Below are 20,148 nucleotides of genomic sequence, written 5' to 3'. Positions count from 1 at the left end.
CGAGTTTCTTTAAAAAAAATCTCCAGCCCGTGATTCCTTTGGCAAACATACTGATGGTTAATTGGAGTTGTTTGATCTCATAACTTTTTACTGCGAGTCGATGCCTGCCTTTTTATAAGATTTTATTTCAGTAGATTATTTTTTGATGTCGGTAATTTCGGTCTCGATTTCATGAAAAATCCATGAAAATTGTATGAAGAAAAAATGTATGAAGTATATACTATATGACGTTTATATTGGATGGTTTGATTTGTGCCAGATCTAGTGACGTTAAGCTTAAAATAATTTTCATTCGCAATTTAATTTTATTATTATTTTATTTAATTAAAAGTTGAAATTGTAAAGACAGTTTTTAAGCCTACAATTAGGTCGCAAACCCTAGGTGCTCTGGATTTCTCATCATTCAACGTGATTCGTCCAGCACCTGTGCTGAAACCATGTGTGCTGTGAATCCTTGGAATACTAAATAACTTCTTCTTTTGGCTGCATTTTCTAATGAAAGCTCTATAAAAATATTAATAAAATCAATTTCTAAGTATAATATTGTACTATTTAATACCTTTTAGCAAAATAATGGTGCATTTCGGACCACGTGTCCGTAAGTAAAGGAAAACCTAATTACAAAACCTGTAAGAATGTCTCTTTTTCTCTTACACCGAAAGAATATATTCACATGTACGTGTATAATAAAAATCCAAAATATATTTAAATTTATAACTGTCACGTTAACTATAAACTTTCTTAATGACCTACAAAGGCATCATCATCATCAAGCAAGAGTGCCATGACACCGTACAACATTAAATATTCTACACTATTGTAGAGTTCGTGCGTTACAAAGGGGTGTTTCAACATTGTCTTCGCTCGGGAGAAGTAGTCCTACTTTCATGGTAATCAACTGAGGATATACTTAGGATGTAACCTAGATCTTGGTTTGAAATTACACATTTCTGGAGTAATCTTAGCGAGGATTTTGATATGAAATATTATTTTTATTTATTATTTATGATTGTTTAATTCGGTGGAAAGTGGAGAACGGAAGTGTCTTAATGGGAATGGAATGTCTTATCATAAATTTCCTAGGTTCCCTTTGCCACTCTACCCTATACCCATGCGAGGAACAGACTAAAAAATCTCCCAAAATGAAGCGAAAGCTTTAAAAAGATACATAAATTATTAAAAAACCTAATTAAAGTAAATAAAATGAAATAATGCTTAATAAGGTGTAATAAAGTAAAAATATTTGGATTTTTCAGATCATTGGCTACAATATTACTTTTGAATGAATATAAATAAGAATAGAAATATGTCTGTTTATTGTTTATTCGATTGTTATCCTTCAACATGAGTGAGTTACTATAACCAACCCAAACATAAAAGCCGAGCTATCTTTCTATTTACTCGTATTGTAATTTAATGAAATGCTTACTTGCTCGGATAAATTTTACTATAAGCACATTTTGTAACTTCCTATTTCAGTGTGATATTATTTAGTGGTAAGCAGAGAAATCCTAGAATTAAGAAAATAAAAAAAAAACATTCACTAGCGAGGACGTCACGGTGAAAATGAAGAAGAACGTGCACAGCTGGTTTGGCCACGTCGAACTAATAAGTGATGAAAGAATGGCAAAAAAGATTTATGACGGAAAAGTGAGCGGTAAGAGAGGTAGGGGGAGACCTCGGTTGACCTTCGAAAACACAGTATCAAAGATGCTGGAGGAAGGTCACGTTAAAAGCATGAGGACCTCCCGGAGGGCATGCATGAAGAAGTTGATGACAGTGGACGAGTCGAAAGATGTATGTAGAGACCGTAGCGTTTGGCGCTCCGTTCTCTCTGGCTATTCCGCTAGAGATAAAGCGTGAAGTTCAGCCAAGTTAAGTTATGTTAAAAATTCATTCTCTCTTTTGGGATTCAAACCCACAACCCGTTGCGCTAACAATCGCAACCTTGTGCCCCTGTGCCGTGACTGGCTTCAATCTGTACATAAAATTATGTTTTAATTTGGCACTAAATATCGTTTAACATTTCCAAGTTACAAACTACAGATATATTAATGTATGAACACTACCATTTCAATTTTAAAGTTAATTAAACTTCTGAGAACATTAACTAAGTTCTACATATATCAAGGTAACCAAGTGCAGTATATTTGCTATACTATAGAGTTGTAGTAAATTTTGTGTTAGAAATAGATAATATATATGTAATATTTATTGTAAACATATTGAGGCAAGGAATTATTTTTTTCTTCATTTTGGTAAGACTAAAAGAGGAGTTCAATTTCGTCACTTTACCCGCTGTATATTCAAAGCACGGCGTTGAAATCCGCCAATTAAAATGCAATGCTTTAAAGGAGAACGGAATATACGGACAAAGCGCGGACGGCGTTGGTGTTTTAAAATAAACGAACATTACAGAACGGAAGAAAGAAAGTCTTAACGATAAATTCTTAATATCTACTACGTAAAGGCGGAAAATTTGTCAAAATAAATATAATATAATATTAAATTTTTAATTCATTAAAATAAATCTTTTGAACCAATAAAAATCTCCATTTAAAAACTAAAATGCCATGAATTACATTATATGCCCCACAATACAATTAACCAATGTGCCCCAGCAAATAATATGGGGGCATAAAAAACTACTTTCTTATTTGTTACGGTACAGACCCCTTTTCCATGTCATTTGTTTGAGGGGACCTATTTCGCGCAACGATACATTGAACTAAAGATTGAGTACCCAATTTGTTAACAGTTTAGAAGAAAATTTCGGCGCGACGTTTAATACATAGCAATATAAATGGTTTAACAGGATTTTTAATATTATAAAAGGTTAGGTTAGGTTGTGGGTTCGAATTTGACTTGAAGTAATGGAATATTTAATATTTTCATTTCTTCGCTTTGGTGTCGATGCAATGTGCGGTTTTGAGTTACGTCACTCATCTCGCAATGTCTTCAGGATTCGGCTGAAGGTGGGGAGCACTATGCTATCATCTGCATAGCTATGAATGCTGGTATCATCTAACTTGTCATTAATAAGCAGAAAAAATAGCGTAGGGGACAGCTTGTGGGGAATTGCATGTATTCTGAACAAAAACCGAGCAAGATGTGCCAGGGAAGCGATGTAACTTTCTCCAGACTTTTTCTCCTCCCACGGAGAGCCTACCACGAAGTTGCAGTCATTGACCTGCTTACGTAACCAGTAAAGAAAACCTCTCAAAATGAGGAAAAGCTCAGAAGGATGACACTACTTGTGGAAGTGGTGCCAATATTTTAATTTCTTTGCTTTGCTCTAAAAGTTAAGTGACTCATCTCGTAACACTAAGTTCCTACTTATATTTTTTTTTAAAAATCCGTTTAGTTAACCTAGTTTATATGCAGATAGAAGCATACAAAGATATATTTATATGAAATAAACATGATACAACATTGTAGTGAGTAAGTATAATTAATTATTAAAATAAGGAGAACTTTTTAATAAAATGTAAATAGAGTGAGCTTAACGAGAACATTTGACATGCAAGAGTCACAAAGCTGAACTAGTACTGAAGTTTCATATTAAAGCTTTCATTAATATAATGAACTAATTTCATGAATAAATATTTGATGATTTTTTTGTATTAATATGTAAAATAAAAAAAAAGTATATAATTTTAATCTTTAAGTAAGGTAGGAAGGAAGGCAGGAATTTGAAACTGTTTTTTTTAGCCTCAAGCTGTACCCTGCACATATTAGGTTAGGCAGAGGGAAACTAAGACCCTAGTGTATTAAGCTCTCTGTTCCCATTCAGACACTTCCGTTCCCCGCTTTCTACCGAAATCTGGAGATATTGCATTTTATGAAACTCGACGCTGCTCTTTGCCTTAACGCCAGAGCGAAATAATTAAAATAAATAAAAATTAAATATTTGATTTCCTCGAGTCGGAATCGAAACCATGTCTGTCGCGTTTAGAATCACACGCTTGTGCCCTTCAACGACTGTCCTATTCGGTAGATTAGATTTCTTGAGCTATTTAATATTAACATTTCTCCAGAAAGAAAAACGAAAAAAAAAATCCCACACAAAAGCCGATTCACTGCGCTCCAAATTTGTAACAATTACAAAAGTATCCGAAAATATTACATAAAGCTTATATAGTCCGCTTCATAAGTAATGTTTAAAACAAAAATTCTATTTACGCCAGCATTCGTCGTTTTATATGAACGAAATAAACCAGAGCAACTATTGTCGCTCCCGAGACAATATGAGTTGGCTCATTTTATGCAACAATCTCTGTTCATGTTATATTCATTGGTCGTTATGTTCTATGTTTGGGGTCGTTATGGCCCAGGGGCACAAAGGGGTGACGGTAATATGAGGATTGTGAGTTCGAACCCCACTCGAGGAAATGTAATATCATTTATTATCCCATTTCTTCGCTCTGACATCAAGGCAATCTGCACGCTAATTCATGAAATGATAAACAGTTCATTCCTTCACTCTTATATCGAGGTAAAGCGCGGCGTTAAGTTCCACTACTCAACACGTAATATATCCAAAATTCAGCGGAAGGTGGGCAGCGGAGTGTCATAACACTATGTTTCTCTAATAAGTGTTAATATACCTTTATGTTAGATACTTCCTTCATGTCGTTAAGAAAATATATTAAGTTCATATTCTGCCCCACTTAGATGCGAGTTTATGCGCATTATGAAGGTTAATTTACATAATTACCTCGCTTAAGTTCTCAAGTCCAACTTTGGATTTAGCCTTAATAGTAGCGTTATAAATGGCGGTTTTAACGATAACATGTGGACCAGCTTAGGTGGACTTCAGGTACTTTTAGGTAATTTCAGGTAACATCAATAGTTTGAATAAACTCTCTCATTTATATGATTTTAGATATTTTATATTTTAGTCCTTATAAATAGTGATCTATTTCTATATTTATACTTTTAATAAAATCGTAACGGATCGGTGTCTATACATGGAATATTCATAAGAAAAAATGTTTTTTTATGTTATTAGTAGCATTTAGTGAGGTAGCTTCAGGCTGTATCCCACATATGGCAAGGTAGGCAGAGGGAACATAGTGTTAACGCACTCCGTTCCCCACTTTCCGCTAAATTTTGAAGGCATTGCTTGTTGAGTGGTGGAACCATCGCGTTATAGCTAACTATATAGCTAACATCCCACTTTGTCATTACAAAATTAGAATTTATCGTTAAAACAATAAAAAACTTGAAAATAATAAACAAATTAAATTATAATATTATTAACTGCAGAAACTTGGCACCAATACAAAATTTGGGGTAGTATTTATAACATGGGGTTGTATTTGAAAATTTTAAATTTAAGGAAATATAGCTGAGACACTAATGTACGCTGGACGAGTGCCAAATCGTCTTGGCCTCTGTGACCCGAGTGAAGGTTCTATGATTTTAATCTCTAATTAAGTCTAAATATTAAATTAACAAAAATGAAATTATGATGGAGAGTTCAATTTAAAATCTCCATAATAAAATTATGTTTCAAGAAGAGAGAGAGAAGTGTTTTCGTGGTCCAGAGATATCCAAATATAAAGGGCTTTGTTCCTAGATTGCTTAAAAAAACTAATAGGTACAGTTTCTTTATCTCTAAATTATATTTTTATCATAATATTGTTTTTAACGACGTACTCTGTTGCCAGGTTAGGCAGATCCTGGGAATCTAGTTGTGTTGAGGCGCTCCATTCCCCATTAAGACACTTCCGTTGCCCACCTTCTGGTGAATACACCGTCTCCGCTGAAAACTCCATCCGTGATGAGCGGCAAAACTCAAGGCTACGCTTTGCCTCGATACCAGAGCGAAGAAATTAAGATAAATATTATTCCTCGAGTCGGAATCGAACCTACAATCATCGCATTTAAATGAAATATTAAGAAACAGTAAGTTCTATGCTTTTAATTTGTCGAAGAGTTGGGCGGAAAGCTAAGGGAATTGTCTACCATAAAATTAAATAAATAATTCTTCGCATCATGTGGGAATCGAACTCACAACCATTAAGCCTTCAGTCCGACTTCGTAGTAGCGCCATGGTGGCCTGAAACGATTATCATTAACTAATTTACGAACGTATGTTTACTATAATTTAATATCAAGTTTATAATATTATGTTATTAGTTTAAATGTAGTTGCAATTAAGTAGTAGAATCCTTTAAGGCTGTGAAATCCTCTCATGCTGTCCACTCTAGATTATTTTCATTAAATTTTTTCCTTGCTCTAGAGATCCATTGCATCGTTATAGAAATTATTTTTTAAGTTTAAGTCATAGTTAAGAGGATTATATAATAATAAAATTAAAAGAGCTTCTGAGTAAATTTATATATTCTTTTTTTTTTAATTCACGTGCTTTATCCTGCACATTGCAGGATAGACAGAGGGAAGTTAGAGGCCTAGTGTTAAGATACTCTGTTCCCATTAAAACACTTCCTATTTCATTCATTAGTACTATATGTATTTCTTTTACTTTCATAATGAATAGTTGGTTATAAATTATTTACACTTCTACGCTTTGGCATATAAAGGGGGGATTGAGTTCCACCACTCAACACAAAATTAAGGAATTTGAAATTACGGAAAGTGGGGAAGAGACGTGTCTTATGTTCCCAGGTTCCTACTGCCTACCCTGTTATGTACGGCATACAACGTAAAGCTAAAAACAACACGTACCATATTATATTAAAAGCTTGGTTAATATATATATTTTTTATTATTATACTTTAATATGTTTTTAATACTACGCCTCGGGCAAACTATTATACATTATAGTTCAAACAAGATAAAAACTTACACGTTTTCAACCTATCTAGGTTATTATTGGCCGGAGTGTATGCTAATATATTTTTTTCAATCTATGTTTATTTTCAATAATTACTACAGTTTCAGGTAGAAATTTTGCTAGTAGCATTTTTATTACCCGACTGCGGCGACGTCCAAAAGAAGGGTAATGTTTTAGCGTGTATGTATGTGTGTCCGTTGCTTTGTTCCCAGTGTAAAACAGTCTTGATGGCGCGAGTTTTATTAAATACATTAATAGTTAATGCAGTCGGGTTTTTTGTTTTATTTATTATAATTATAACTATCACTAATGTCCCAGTTCGATTCCCACTTGAGGCATTTTTTTTTTTTTAATATTTTTATTTTCTCGCTCTGGTAACAAGATAAAGTGTGATATTGGATTCTGCCACTCGACACACAATTTACATAGAATTCGGCGGAAAGATCCCTTTGCTAAAAAAAGACACTATTAATTTCTAAATATTTCGAGGGTCGTTTATGTTATTGATATATGATTAATAGTTTAAACCACAAAAAATATTTTTTTAATAGCTCCCTTTTAAATTCATTTTATATTTTTAGTTTTCTACTTCGTTTTATTTGTGAATGCACACATAATTTTGTTTATTTATTTTGTATCGAAAGTATTCCGGAAAACTGGATTAAAACACGTACTCGCAAAAAGTGAAATTACTTTTCATTTTTATTATATATTTTTTGCATATTTTCCATTTTTTTATTGGACAATAACAAATATTTGAAAATGTAAGAATAGGTATCTTTTAAAATAACAGAATAGATAAAGAAGAAATGTTTAACGGAAAAATGTCGTTCATTTTGAGTTTAAAATTTAAAAATGTACATAAACTATTACAACATAATTTTTTTATGTCTTTTCAATAGATTTTTTAGACAGAATACCAAAATTCAAGGAAACCAATCAATAAATAATTGAAAATCGCCTCTATAAAACTAAAGATGAAATTCATCGACAGAACAGACTTAGCTAAAACTTATCCCGAAACTGTACCAAATGAAATTTTAATTTCACCAAGATTCTATATCAATTCACCCGCAAAGAGATGAAGAACGATAAAAGCAGTTCTTTCAAGTTTAGGAGCACTCGCGAACTTTCCAGATACTTTGGTTTCGATATTTCTTTATGGTAGGTTAATGGAATTTTCGTGCGATTGTTATACCGGAGGTATTTTAATGTGCCTAACTTAGCGTACTGTAATAATATTTCTTTTATAAAACGTTATTTTCTAAAAATAAAAAATTTCTTTAAATAAATGGAATCAGTCTCAGAAAGCCTCCAAAATTCTCTCTCTCACTCTTACTAGGGTCCCTCTACCTACTCTGCTACTCTGCACCTATTTTTGATATTATTCTGTATCTTTTCACTATTATTATTTTATTTTTTGTAGGTTCACGCTGTTTCCCGCATATTGCAGGGTAGGCAGAGAGATAATAGTGTCAAAACAAATTGTTCTCCACTTTTCGTCCAATGTTCAGACATTGCATATTGAGTGGCGGAGCTAAGCGCCGCATTTTGTCTTTTATTATCAGAGTGAGGAAATGAAAATTATTCATTCTATGTATTCTAGGTAGGTCTTCTCAGGTTCTTTTGTACATATTTATATTATACATATCTTTATATATTAAGCTTTACGAGGGCATTTCCTTATACTAATACTCTACTACTTTAATTCCTTTACAATGGTTTATCGATTCCTATTTACTATGAGAAAGTTGCATTTCATCAATATTCAATCTTAATTTCAAGTTAGTTATATATATGCAGAATTTCCTGGAAATTTCCAAAGTGCAAGTAAGCTCACCGCACTTTGGGGCACTTGAATAATTAAAGTTAGCTATTAAATCATGTCTAGATTGGTCTATTTATTAAATAGTCTTCTTTTGTACTAAAACTTTTAATTGTAATTCAGTTTGTATGGAACGAGAGCACCGATTCATATTGTTTTTCCAACGTTTATAGTTTCTTGAAAGCACTTCAAAGAATCAATTTTATTGCAGGTTAATGTGAAACCTAAATCTTTTCATAATGATTAATTTATATTATTTCTTTTATTTACGTTCTAAGCTTTTTTCGGCATAGCGAAGTAGGTAAAAGGCACCTAGTAAGACATTACATTCCCCACTTTCTGCCGAATTTTTCAAGACATTATTTACTAACATTAGGTTTTAAGGTTGTCTTGAAAATATTAGGAAAATATGTACACATTAAAATAAATAAATAAAAAAATATGTGTTGAGTGACGGACCTCAACGTTAAGCTTCGTTTTTTTAAAGTGGAAAAATGAAAATAATATATAAAAATAGTATATTTTGAGTTACGTATAAAGGTCCTATGACATGGTAGAAAGTAAGGAGAGAAAGGAGTTTCTAACACTAGATCCTAAGCATAAAATTAAAAATAATAATAAAAATACATCTACTTACTACTTTGTATATTTGAAATTATGATATTTCTAACAAAACCAGGTATTATCTGACAACGGCCTAACAAAAGATAGCAATTCGGTAATCCAATCTAAATGTGGATCGAATCTCAATGAAGACCTTTGCCAAAGGTTTAATTGCTTATCTAAAGATAAAATTTTGGATGTAGGTACGTATTTGCGCTTTGGCCCCTTGTAATGATTTATTATATACCTTTAGATTAAAATTATTATGGTAGAAAACCTGATAAATCTGTTTTTAGGGTTCCGTACCTTTTAAGGAAACAAAGGAACCCTTATAAGAAGATATACGGTCCCGTGATTTCCTGAAAAAAACGTATTTCTATACTTATTAAAAAAATATATGGGCAAAATTCGGCGGAAAGTGGGGGGAAGTGTCTTAATGCGAACGGAGTGTCTTATGACTAGGTTCCCAGGTTCCCTCTGCCTACCCTCTGTCTATGTGCAGTATTCTGCACCGTGAAGCCAAAAAAATATGGTATAATGAATGTAATAGGCATGTTTTGAAATAACAATACATATTTCAGATAACTGAGAACAGTTCCAATAAAAAGTAGAACAATATTTGGATAAAACTAAAAGGTAAAATAACAATTTTTAAAAGCTTTATATTATTTTCAGTTTAAATTTTTTTTGCTTTTTGCCTTGATGAACTTTGTTTAATATTTGTGGTTGCAATTTTTCATATATTTGATTTATTTTGGCACCTTTTTTAATATTTCTAAATAAAAGTTGTAAAAAACAATATATATAAATATTTCTTTCGATTTCCAATTATTTAAGGACATCTTAGCGCACTAGCATTTGATTGTGAACCTGAAGGTTGTGGGTTGGATTTCCATTTAGGATATTAAATTATTTCCATTTTCTTGGTCTGGTAGCCAGACAAACCAGGGTACACCGGCTAAAAAAAAGATATCCTAAATATCACGTATTTACTACATGTTTTCCCCTAAATTAGAAAAGCATCGAGTTCTTGGTTAAGAAAAATATTAACTTACTTTTAGCTTTTACTTTTAGCTTTTAGTTTCAGTCAGATCTTTTGAATTTTACAATATTTTTTTTACTATCACTGTCTTACAAGCTTACAGCGCAATAGATAAAATGTTATAATATATTAAATTATTTTAATGTATTAATAAAAAGTAATATTTAACATAAATAAATATCCTAATATATAACAAAGCCCGAGAAAATATTTCACCATTTAATAAGGAAAGAGAAACAAGGGACCCAAATCTTAACGTCGCGTCGGCAACATAAAACAAAATTGTTCAAAGAAATTTCCTGTTATTAAATATTTAATTAAACGTTTTAATTTGTTTGCAAAATATTGACATGTTGTTAAAAAAATAAATAATGTGAGATACTCGTACAATGTAAAATCTAAGTATAAAACTTTTAAATTTCTGTTATTTAATGGAGTTTAGGGGAGGGGAGGGGAGGGGGGACTATTGGGAAGGATGGTCCGGCCTTATAATAAATTCTAAACTAAGTATTAGCAAGTTATATAAACAAATAAAATAACTAAGATTATTTACAAGATAAGTTTCCTCAAATACCCTTCGAATTTCCTGAACGATGGCCCAAATGTGTTATCGCAAGGAAAAATTGCACTTCATTTTTGTGGCGTGATCAATCTTACATGATATATTGCTATAAAATAAAGAATCTATAGTCATTATTGACTATTTGTCTTTAATTTCTCTCATTTCTCCTTTTTAAGGAATAGATACGGAGAAGAATTATTTATCAAGAGGAAAAGAGACCGAGAAGAATTAAAATACCGGGTGACACCTTACCTAACACCAGCACTGAATGGCGGAGATTATCAGAGACATGTACCACGATTCCGCTTCTATGGTTAGAACTGCTGTCGGCGACACTAAACCCTTCCAGATTACATTAGAGGTTCACCATCGGCTCTTAGTCCGTTCTTATTCAATGTAGTGTTCGATACTGTCTCAACTCACATCCAGGATCAGCCTCCATGGCTCATAATGCCAATGACATTGACGAGAGCCGACTGATTCTGGAGCGTAAAGATTCCAAAAAACATCTTCAAATACCAACAAATTTACAGTATGAATTAAAAAAAAATAATTAAAAAATAATTTGCAGTACAAATATGTTCTTTTATAAAATAAATAAATGATAAATTACTTTTATTACGAGATATCGGGGCTTTGATGAATTTTCCGCTTCTATCATCGATCTAGCTCAACAGACTCGTGACTTCCTGTTTTCATTAAAACTTTTTAGATGATATATTTCAGGTCGATTTCCAATTAACTCGCGAAAATAATGTTATAAATTTAATATTATATAATAAATCTGTGTAGTATACACGCTTTATTACACACATATCATGTTAGGTAGAGGGAACCTGGGAACCTTGAGGCCAGTTGCGGCAGGGGCACAAGTGTTGGTTGTGGGTTCGATCCCCACTCGAGGAAATGAATATTTATTTAAATTTATATTTAAATTTCGTCGTTCTTGTGTTGAGGTAAAGCATTCACTCAAAGCAATACCTCGAGAATTTGGCAGAAATTGGGAAACAAAGTGTTTTAACACTAAGTTCGTTCTGTGTAACATAAAAAATCGTCAAAACAATAACATTTTATTTATGAAAAAATTGCACCATTCCACACGATTGATTCCCACAGATTATGTAAATGACTCGACCGAGTAAATATAAGGTGGGCTGGAAATACGAGTCGAAGTTATGGTTTCTTACGGTTCAGAAGTCATTTGAGGTACCTATTCAAACTTTGACTCTCATTTGAATAAAAGGAAAAACCTTATTTTCTTTGTCCCCCTGTCATTGTTTAGTCCTGTCCTTCGTGTTCTCTTAATGGAATTGCTATGTCTTTTTATTTATAAAATGGAAAATTCACTTATATATGGGAGTTATTTAATTGAGATCTGGGTAGAAATGGAATCAAGTCGCTCTTAAGTCGTTTAACCTTTATCAATGGTTTTTGGATGCAAATTGGGATAACAGAGTAACGTTTAAAAATATATTCTGTTTTGGAAAGTGATTTGAAAAATGTATAAAAAAAACAATTTCTCCGTGTATTCTCGCTGTATCCTAGCTTACCCTGTTTGGGTAGGCAGAGTGATAGCTTCCCTTGTTTGTTAAGACACTCATTTCTCCACTTTCTGTCAAACTATTCGAAGGTCTTCATGTTTAGTGGCGGAACATAACGCTGGTGCGTGCTTTTGCCTTGATACCAGAACGAAGATATGAAAATATTAATAAAAAATAGTTCATTCCTCCGAGTGGGGATCGAACCCGTTACAATCACACTGTTGTGCCCCTGCGCTACGACGGCCCTTAATATAAAATATTCATATATATTTTTATATAAAATGTATGAATTTACTTTAATGTATTTTTTTTTCTTTCAGATTTAACAAATACCTGTTATTCGTGAATTGGTAAGTATTTTTTATTGTATAAAATATCATAAGTAATTTTACAAGTAGTTGGTAGCTTTTTTTTGTTTTCTATGGAGGCATTGAGCGTTGAATGGCAGAACTTAACGCCGCACATTACTTCGTTACCAGAACGAGAGAAAATATGAAATATTTATCTTATAAATGAAACGCTTGAGTCACAGACACGAACTAAACTTTATTACAAAAGCAGAGTATTACATACTTTATGGTAGGTGGCGCCACTAGTTTGTTAGGAGTGACATTGCAGATACAAAATTGACATAAAATAACACCCCCACTTATCGCAATATTCACTATACAATTTTATAAAAATTATTCTATACAAACTATGCCAAGAAGCAACATAAATTTATAATGTTTTGCCTTACATAAACTTTTAGTTAAAATATCTGCCGGCATGTCAGCCGATGGTAAATATACTATTTTTACAATATTATCCTTTACCAAATCACGACAAAAATGATGTTTGATATCTATATGTTTGGTACGTTTATGAAAAACTGGGTTTGCACACAGCTTCTGAACACCCTGGTTATCATTGAAAAGACTAAATGTGTACATTTTATTAGTTATTTCAAATTGCAGACTTCTCAAGTATAATACTTCCCTACATGCTTCAGATACACCAACATACTCTGATTCAGTGCTAGAGAGAGCTACACATTTTTGTTTTCTACATTCCCATGAGATAATGCCATTAGATAATAAAAAACACATACCAGTATATGATCTCCTATCTACAGAGTTAGAGGCCCAATCAGCATCTACATAGCCTGTTATTTCTGAATTACCTTCTTTACAATATTTTATTCCATAACATTTAGTTTGCTTCAGATATTTTAACACTCTCTTTGCGTACTCCCAATGCTCTTTTGTGTGACAATTATTAAATTGACTCAAAAAACTTATACAGTAACTAATATCTGGCCTAGTTAAGACTGAAAGATACATCAAACTCCCAATTAGTTGTTGATAAGGCACATGACTATTCATACCTACTTGACCTTTATTTACATTTAATTTGACCTCCATAGGAGTATCAACAGTCTTACAATCACTTAACTGAAATTTACTCAAAAGTTGATCAACATATGTTTCCTGACTCAAAGTTACATATCCTTTTTCTCTATTGAAAGTTACATTCATTCCAAGACATTGTTTTACTTGGCCTAAGTCCTTAATGCTAAACTTATTAGATAAAATCTGTTTCAAGTTCTCAGTCTCAACTTTATCATTAGAAAATATAAAGAAATCATCAACATAGACTGTAACAATGATCTTACATTTACTGATATCCTTTACATACATACATGGCTCTATTTTTGACCTTTTGTAACCATTACTGACTAAACAATTATCAACCTTTTTATTCCAGGCTCTAGAGGCCTGCTTAAGTCCATAAATGGCCTTTTTAAGTTTCAATACTTTGCAATCAGAGCTACTACTACTATTATAACAATCTGGCAGTTTCATATAAATAGTTTCTTCTAAGTCACCATTCAAGAACGCAGTCTTGACATCTAAATGGGTAACATTTAAATCTAACTTTACAGACAATGCAAATAATAGTCTTAGGGTTGTATGTCTCACTACAGGTGAAAATGTTTCGGTATAGTCAACACCATGTTTTTGGGTGAAGCCCTTAGCAACTAGACGAGCACGGTAATGCACTTTATTTTCACCGTCGTATTTTTTTCGCAACGCCCACTTGCACTGCACTATAGTACCATCTTTTGGAACATCTACGAGTTCCCATGCACTATTTTCCTCGAACGACAGCAACTCATCCTGCACGGCTGCTAACCACTGTACTCTCTCAGGACCTTCCAATGCTTCTTGCAACAATGTCTCACCCATGAACATGCTGTCATCTTCTAAACACGCACTTGCAAATCCATATCTGTCTGGCTGCTGCCTACGCCGAGGACCACTTGTCATGTTGATATTATTCAGTATAATGGAGTCTTCACTGTCTGTAGTACCAGACAGTGTAGTCTCAGAGCTATCTAATGTTTCTCCTTCACAAGGTACATACAGTTCATCACTGTCATCTGTGCTCAAGGTCTCTGATTGTTCAAGGGAATCTTCCTGGAAAGTTACACCTTCGTCCCCCACTGGAACCATATTCACCTCATCTGAACAACTTTCCTGTACCTCTAGAATATTCTCTGTTTCTATCTTCTCCAATACTATAACATCCCGACTTGTAGTGATGACATTTGTCTTCGGGTTGTAAATCCTGTACCCCTTGACATCATTTGAATAGCCAACAAGAACACATTTTTCAGACTTTCTGTCCCACTTTAGTCTCTTTTGTTTCGGCACATGTACCATGACTGTACTACCAAAAACACGTAAATGACTTACATCTGGCTTTCTGCCAGTCCATACCTCGAAAGGAGTCTTGTAATTTAATGATGTGGTGACGGTCCTGTTCTGTAAGTATACTGCAGTATGTGCTGCCTCTGCCCAAAAACTTTTCTCAAGACCTGCATCGAACAACAAACACTTGGCTTTCTCAACAATAGTCCGGTTAAATCGTTCTGAGAGACCATTCTGCTCAGGTGTGTATGGGTTTGTTTTGTGATGTACTATCCCATGCGACATCAAAAAATCATCAAATTTGCTGTTACAGAACTCTAACCCATTGTCACTTCTCAAGATCTTTATGCTGCAATTAAGTTGATTCTCAACCTCTGCTTTATACTGCTGAAAGCATTTCAAAGCCTCATCTTTTGTCTTTAAAAAATAAATATAAGTCATACGACTAAAATTATCTATGAACAGCATAAAGTATCTGGAACCACCTATTGACCGGTTTTCCATCGGCCCACAGAGATCGGAGTGCACAATGTGTAGTAACCTTGTACTTCTGCTACCTTCTTTGGGAAAAGGTAAGCGGCTTTGCTTGCCCTCACAGCATGCAACACATGATGACTTTGATATGTCAGTCTTCCTGTCAAGTGTCAATCCCTGAACAGCATCTTGCATCTTGTTCAAATACTGGCTGTTGACATGACCTAGGCGTCTATGCCAAACTTCACTGGACACCATCACTGCAGCTAATGAACAATTATCTGGCTTGTTCAGTTTGTACACACCGTTCAACAAACTTGCTGTAGCTACCAGTACTCCTGCTCGGTTGAAAATCTGACATCCATCATTGTTAAATGAAACTCTGTTTCCTTTCGATATAAGTTGACTAACAGACAACAGATTTGTAGTCAACTTCGGCACGCATAGTACACCTTCTACTGTAATATCGTATTCACAGGCACGCGTTTTTGTTGTAATTGGCACATCTCCAGTACATAATACAGGTATTTTATCTTGGTTTGCCACGACAATTTCCTTGATCTTGTGATTCCGCGACATATTTAACAACCATTCCTCGTTCGCGGTAAGATGAACACTCGCCCCGGAGTCAATATACCAATCACTTTTGCTGAAATCACCATTCAGGAACACGGCACTAAACGCATTACTGCTTGTACGTTCATTTTTATTTGTATTCGACGTTTTTTTGTTCGAAAAAGTACACTGGTTGCGGTAATGTCCTGTTTGTTTACATTTGTAACATGTAATAATTTTTGGTTTTGACTTTGACATCTGCGCGTTGTCTCTGGTCGCAGCAGTGCTACCAACATTCCGATTCTTCTTATAACTCACAAAAGCGCCACCGGAATTGGAAGCGCTGTTGTCGCTTTCCCGCGCGTTTCCGCTTTCTTCCATATCCAACAACTTGGTTTTAATGGCGTCCGCTGTTAATGGTATGCCGCAATGTTCAATCGCCATTATCATGGGAGTATATTTGTCTGTTAACCCCGCTAACAAAAGCGATGCGACCCAGTCATCATTAATTTTGAAACCAGTACCGCTCAATTTTTGACTGGTTTCAATGATTTGTGTCACGTACGAAGTCATTGAAACGCTATTTTCAAGTCTGATGGAAATCAAACTCCTCAGCAAACTGATTCTTCTTGTGAATCCTGAGTCATCAAATAGGTTTTTCAATTTCTTCCACAGCTCATGTGTCGTTTGTACACTTTTAACGTGCACGTACAGCGACGGATCTATTGTCAGAACCAGCTTGGCTCGAGTTTTCGCGTCACCTGCTGCTCCTATTCCTGCTGGTACAGTCTCCGACTTGATGCAATCGGACAATCCCTCCAACACTAAGAAATTCTCAGCCGCGAAAGCCCACTCACTGTAATTCTCCCGACCTTTCAATTTAGGCACATTGACAACATAGTTCGTCGTCATTTTCAGAGTTCAATGTTATCACAGCTAATCTCAATCTGCAAAGTCTATTTCCACTAGGATGTTTTAGGAAAATTGCGAGAAAAAAAAACTAAAATTATCTGGGTCCATAACCTCTTATAAATGAAACGCTTGAGTCACAGACACGAACTAAACTTTATTACAAAAGCAGAGTATTACATACTTTATGGTAGGTGGCGCCACTAGTTTGTTAGGAGTGACATTGCAGATACAAAATTGACATAAAATAACAATTTAATTTCTTTAAGTGGAAATCGAACCCAAAACCTGTCTTGTGTGTTAATATGAGACTATAAAATAAATTTTGGCTATACTCGTACAGTGTTGGCTTTAAAGAAACTTGTTTAAATCTTAAACTTATCTTAGCCATGGTTCGTAAGCTCGGTTGCAGTATGCAGAGAGAGTTCATAAATTAGGTAACCCGCAGAGACAGAGAGTTCCTTTGAGGATGCGACGGAAGTAAATAACGGTAGACTACCACTATAATAATACGTACAACAGTGTATAACATAACTGAAAATGTGTTAAAACTTGCATACTAGAAAATAGAAGTATGCCTCTTGGGTTTACTATTATTTTTTAGTACGAATAACTGTAAAATTAATAATAAATTATTATATGGTATGCCATAAAAATCTTTTTTTAGCGTCACGGTGTATTTCGCACATAGTAGGGTAGGCAGAGGGAACCTGGGGTTAAGACACCCCGTTCCTTTAGGGGCATTGCGTGTTGAATGACAGAACACTACGTCGGGTTTTGCCTCGATATCAGATCGAAGAAATGAAAATATTAAATATTTAATTTCCTGGAGTGGGAATCGAACCTGAATAAACGTAAAATAGTTAGTTTACTTAATTACAAACACTTTATTTTAATTGATTATAAAATAAATAAATAAAATAAAAAGCCTTTATTTGTTCCTTTTTACCTACAAGTAGTTAATTTATGCATTAATATAAAGTAAAGAATGTTAGTAATTATAGGTAGTAATTAAAAGTTTAATTTAATTGATTATTATAGTAAAATATTTGTTTTTTCTAATTTCTTTATTAAGATTTATAACATAATTTCAAGTCAATAAGTTTTCTATAATTTTGATAATTTCATAAACTAACAAAAATTAAATAATGTCACGCAGAAACCAACAATACCAACTTATATGAAAATGTGAATCTACCCTCATAGCTTATTTAAATTTAATTACGTAATAACAACAGGAACACGCTGTATAAATGTAATGTTTCACATTATACATGGCCAAGTGTTGGGAAAATTGTTCAAATCTAATACTTGTTTAATCTAAATTCTGAGGTTGCAATTTACTTGTCAAAGGGCTTCGGTAGAGGCGGCTTGCAAATTACCAGTCCTTTTATCGTTTGAACTGGACAAAATTATCCTATAAAGTCAATGTGGGTCAAGAATATATTATACTAGCGGCCCGCCCGCGGCTTCGCCTGCGTGAACTAAGTTATTATTAATTTCTGTCTCCATGAGTACCTACGTCCTATAAGTAACTCCTATGCAAAATTTGAGATTCCTAGCAGTTGTAGTTTCTGAGATTTCGTGATGAGTGAGTGACCTTTCGATTTTATATATATATAGATTTAGTAGTTTTATGACAAGTATTCTTAGAAGGCTATTCGTGCGACTGGAAACGAGGCAGGTTGTGGATTCGATTCCCATCTGAAGAAATAAAATATTTAATAATTTCATCTCGGAGGCATTTCTTTGCCTCCTAGCATTGTCTAGTTAGCAGAGCGAAGAAATGAAAATATAAACGTAAATAAATATTTCACTTCCTCGAGTGGGGATCGAACCCGCAACCGTCGCGTTACAGTTACCCTTGCGCCACTGCGCTAAGATGGCCTCATGAAATTGTTATTTTACTTATTTTATAGTATAAATACACGTACAATGAGATTATAAAGTATAATCCTTTGTTAGTTTCAAAACTTTATCATAAGCGGATTAGAGGCGTTGCTTTTTCCATAAATATATTTTTTAATAAAATAAATATAAAAGTTCTATGTGTTATTGTAAAAAAAAACTAGAAAAACGAATATTTTCTTTTACAATTATGTTTATATTTCATTTTAATATTATATTTTTAGTGATGTTCTAGATCTAGCTGATATCTTAGCACAGTGATTCCCAAAGTGGTCTATATCGACCCTCAGGAGTCACATTTGTGTTTCTCACATTATAGGTACTTCACTACTGTTAGGTAAGGTTCGACGTGAGGTGGCATGTTTTATCGAAAAAATGCATCAGGAAAAAGACCCTCGGCACCCACTCTATGGCTACACCGCACCTCGTGCCCGCTTGAAAAGTCGCCACAGTTTTATTCAAGCTACCAAAGCTCTAGATTGCATTCCGAGTCGTGCTAGGGTACGGTTATGGCAGACAATCTACCCACCACCTTCAGGCTTTGTCCCCCCCAAAGAGTGCCTACCCGCAGGTTACAACTTGCAGTGGCCTACATGGAAGTCACTTAATCGCTTACGGAGCCAGGTTGGCCGAAGCAATGAGCTTCTCGTGAGATGGGGGTACGAACTGAGTGATAAGTCACCCTGTGACTGTGGCGCCGACCCACAAACGATGGCACACTTACTCTCCTGCCCGAAATGTCCATTCACCTGCTCACATGACGATCTCATGGAGGCAACAGACGCCGCAGTCGACGTGGCTAAATACTGGCAAAATATGATATAAATTCTCCAATCATTGACACGAAGAAGAAGACTACTGTTAGAAATTATTTCAAGGTTAATAACCCAATTCCATCCATCCATCCATTCCAATTGTAGTTAATTCATCTAAAACTGAAAAACATGACAAGGAGTATACGATAGAAAAAAGTTTGAGAGCCTCTGTCTTGGCATGTCTTCCTAACATATATATTTCTATATTATAACAACAAGCAACACATATATATGTACATACACCAGTCAGCTTTGTTCACAATTCTAATATACATATGTAACGAGAAGCTCACGTAGGCTTTGCCTAGATATTATTTGATAATAATACGTTTTACATATTTCATGGGATGAATGCTGATGATAATATAATCATAGATGCATTCTCGTTCCTCAGTTTCCACCGAATATTGAGGGCATTG

At 34.1% G+C, this 20,148-nt stretch overlaps 1 protein-coding gene across 4 annotated transcripts in view; it reads left to right on the top strand.

Moving 5' to 3' along the window:
- LOC146540602 (potassium channel subfamily K member 2-like) overlaps nt 1–20,148 on the top strand; it is a 271,497-nt gene that overhangs the window by 221,246 nt on the left and 30,103 nt on the right. For 2 of the 4 annotated variants that reach the window (XM_085199398.1, XM_085199377.1), the window contains one exon: nt 12,696–12,725. The exons of the other annotated variants lie outside the window; for them this stretch is intronic. The gene's annotated coding sequence lies outside the window, so the exon portion shown is untranslated. The remainder of the gene's footprint in view (nt 1–12,695; nt 12,726–20,148) is intronic. 4 annotated transcript variants of the gene reach the window in all.

Source organism: Heliconius melpomene, chromosome 2 (genome assembly GCF_056956725.1).
Source record: "Heliconius melpomene rosina isolate 202511_hmr_F chromosome 2, ASM5695672v1, whole genome shotgun sequence".
NCBI lineage: Eukaryota > Metazoa > Arthropoda > Insecta > Lepidoptera > Nymphalidae > Heliconius > Heliconius melpomene.
This window is presented reverse-complemented; position numbering and strand designations above follow the sequence as displayed.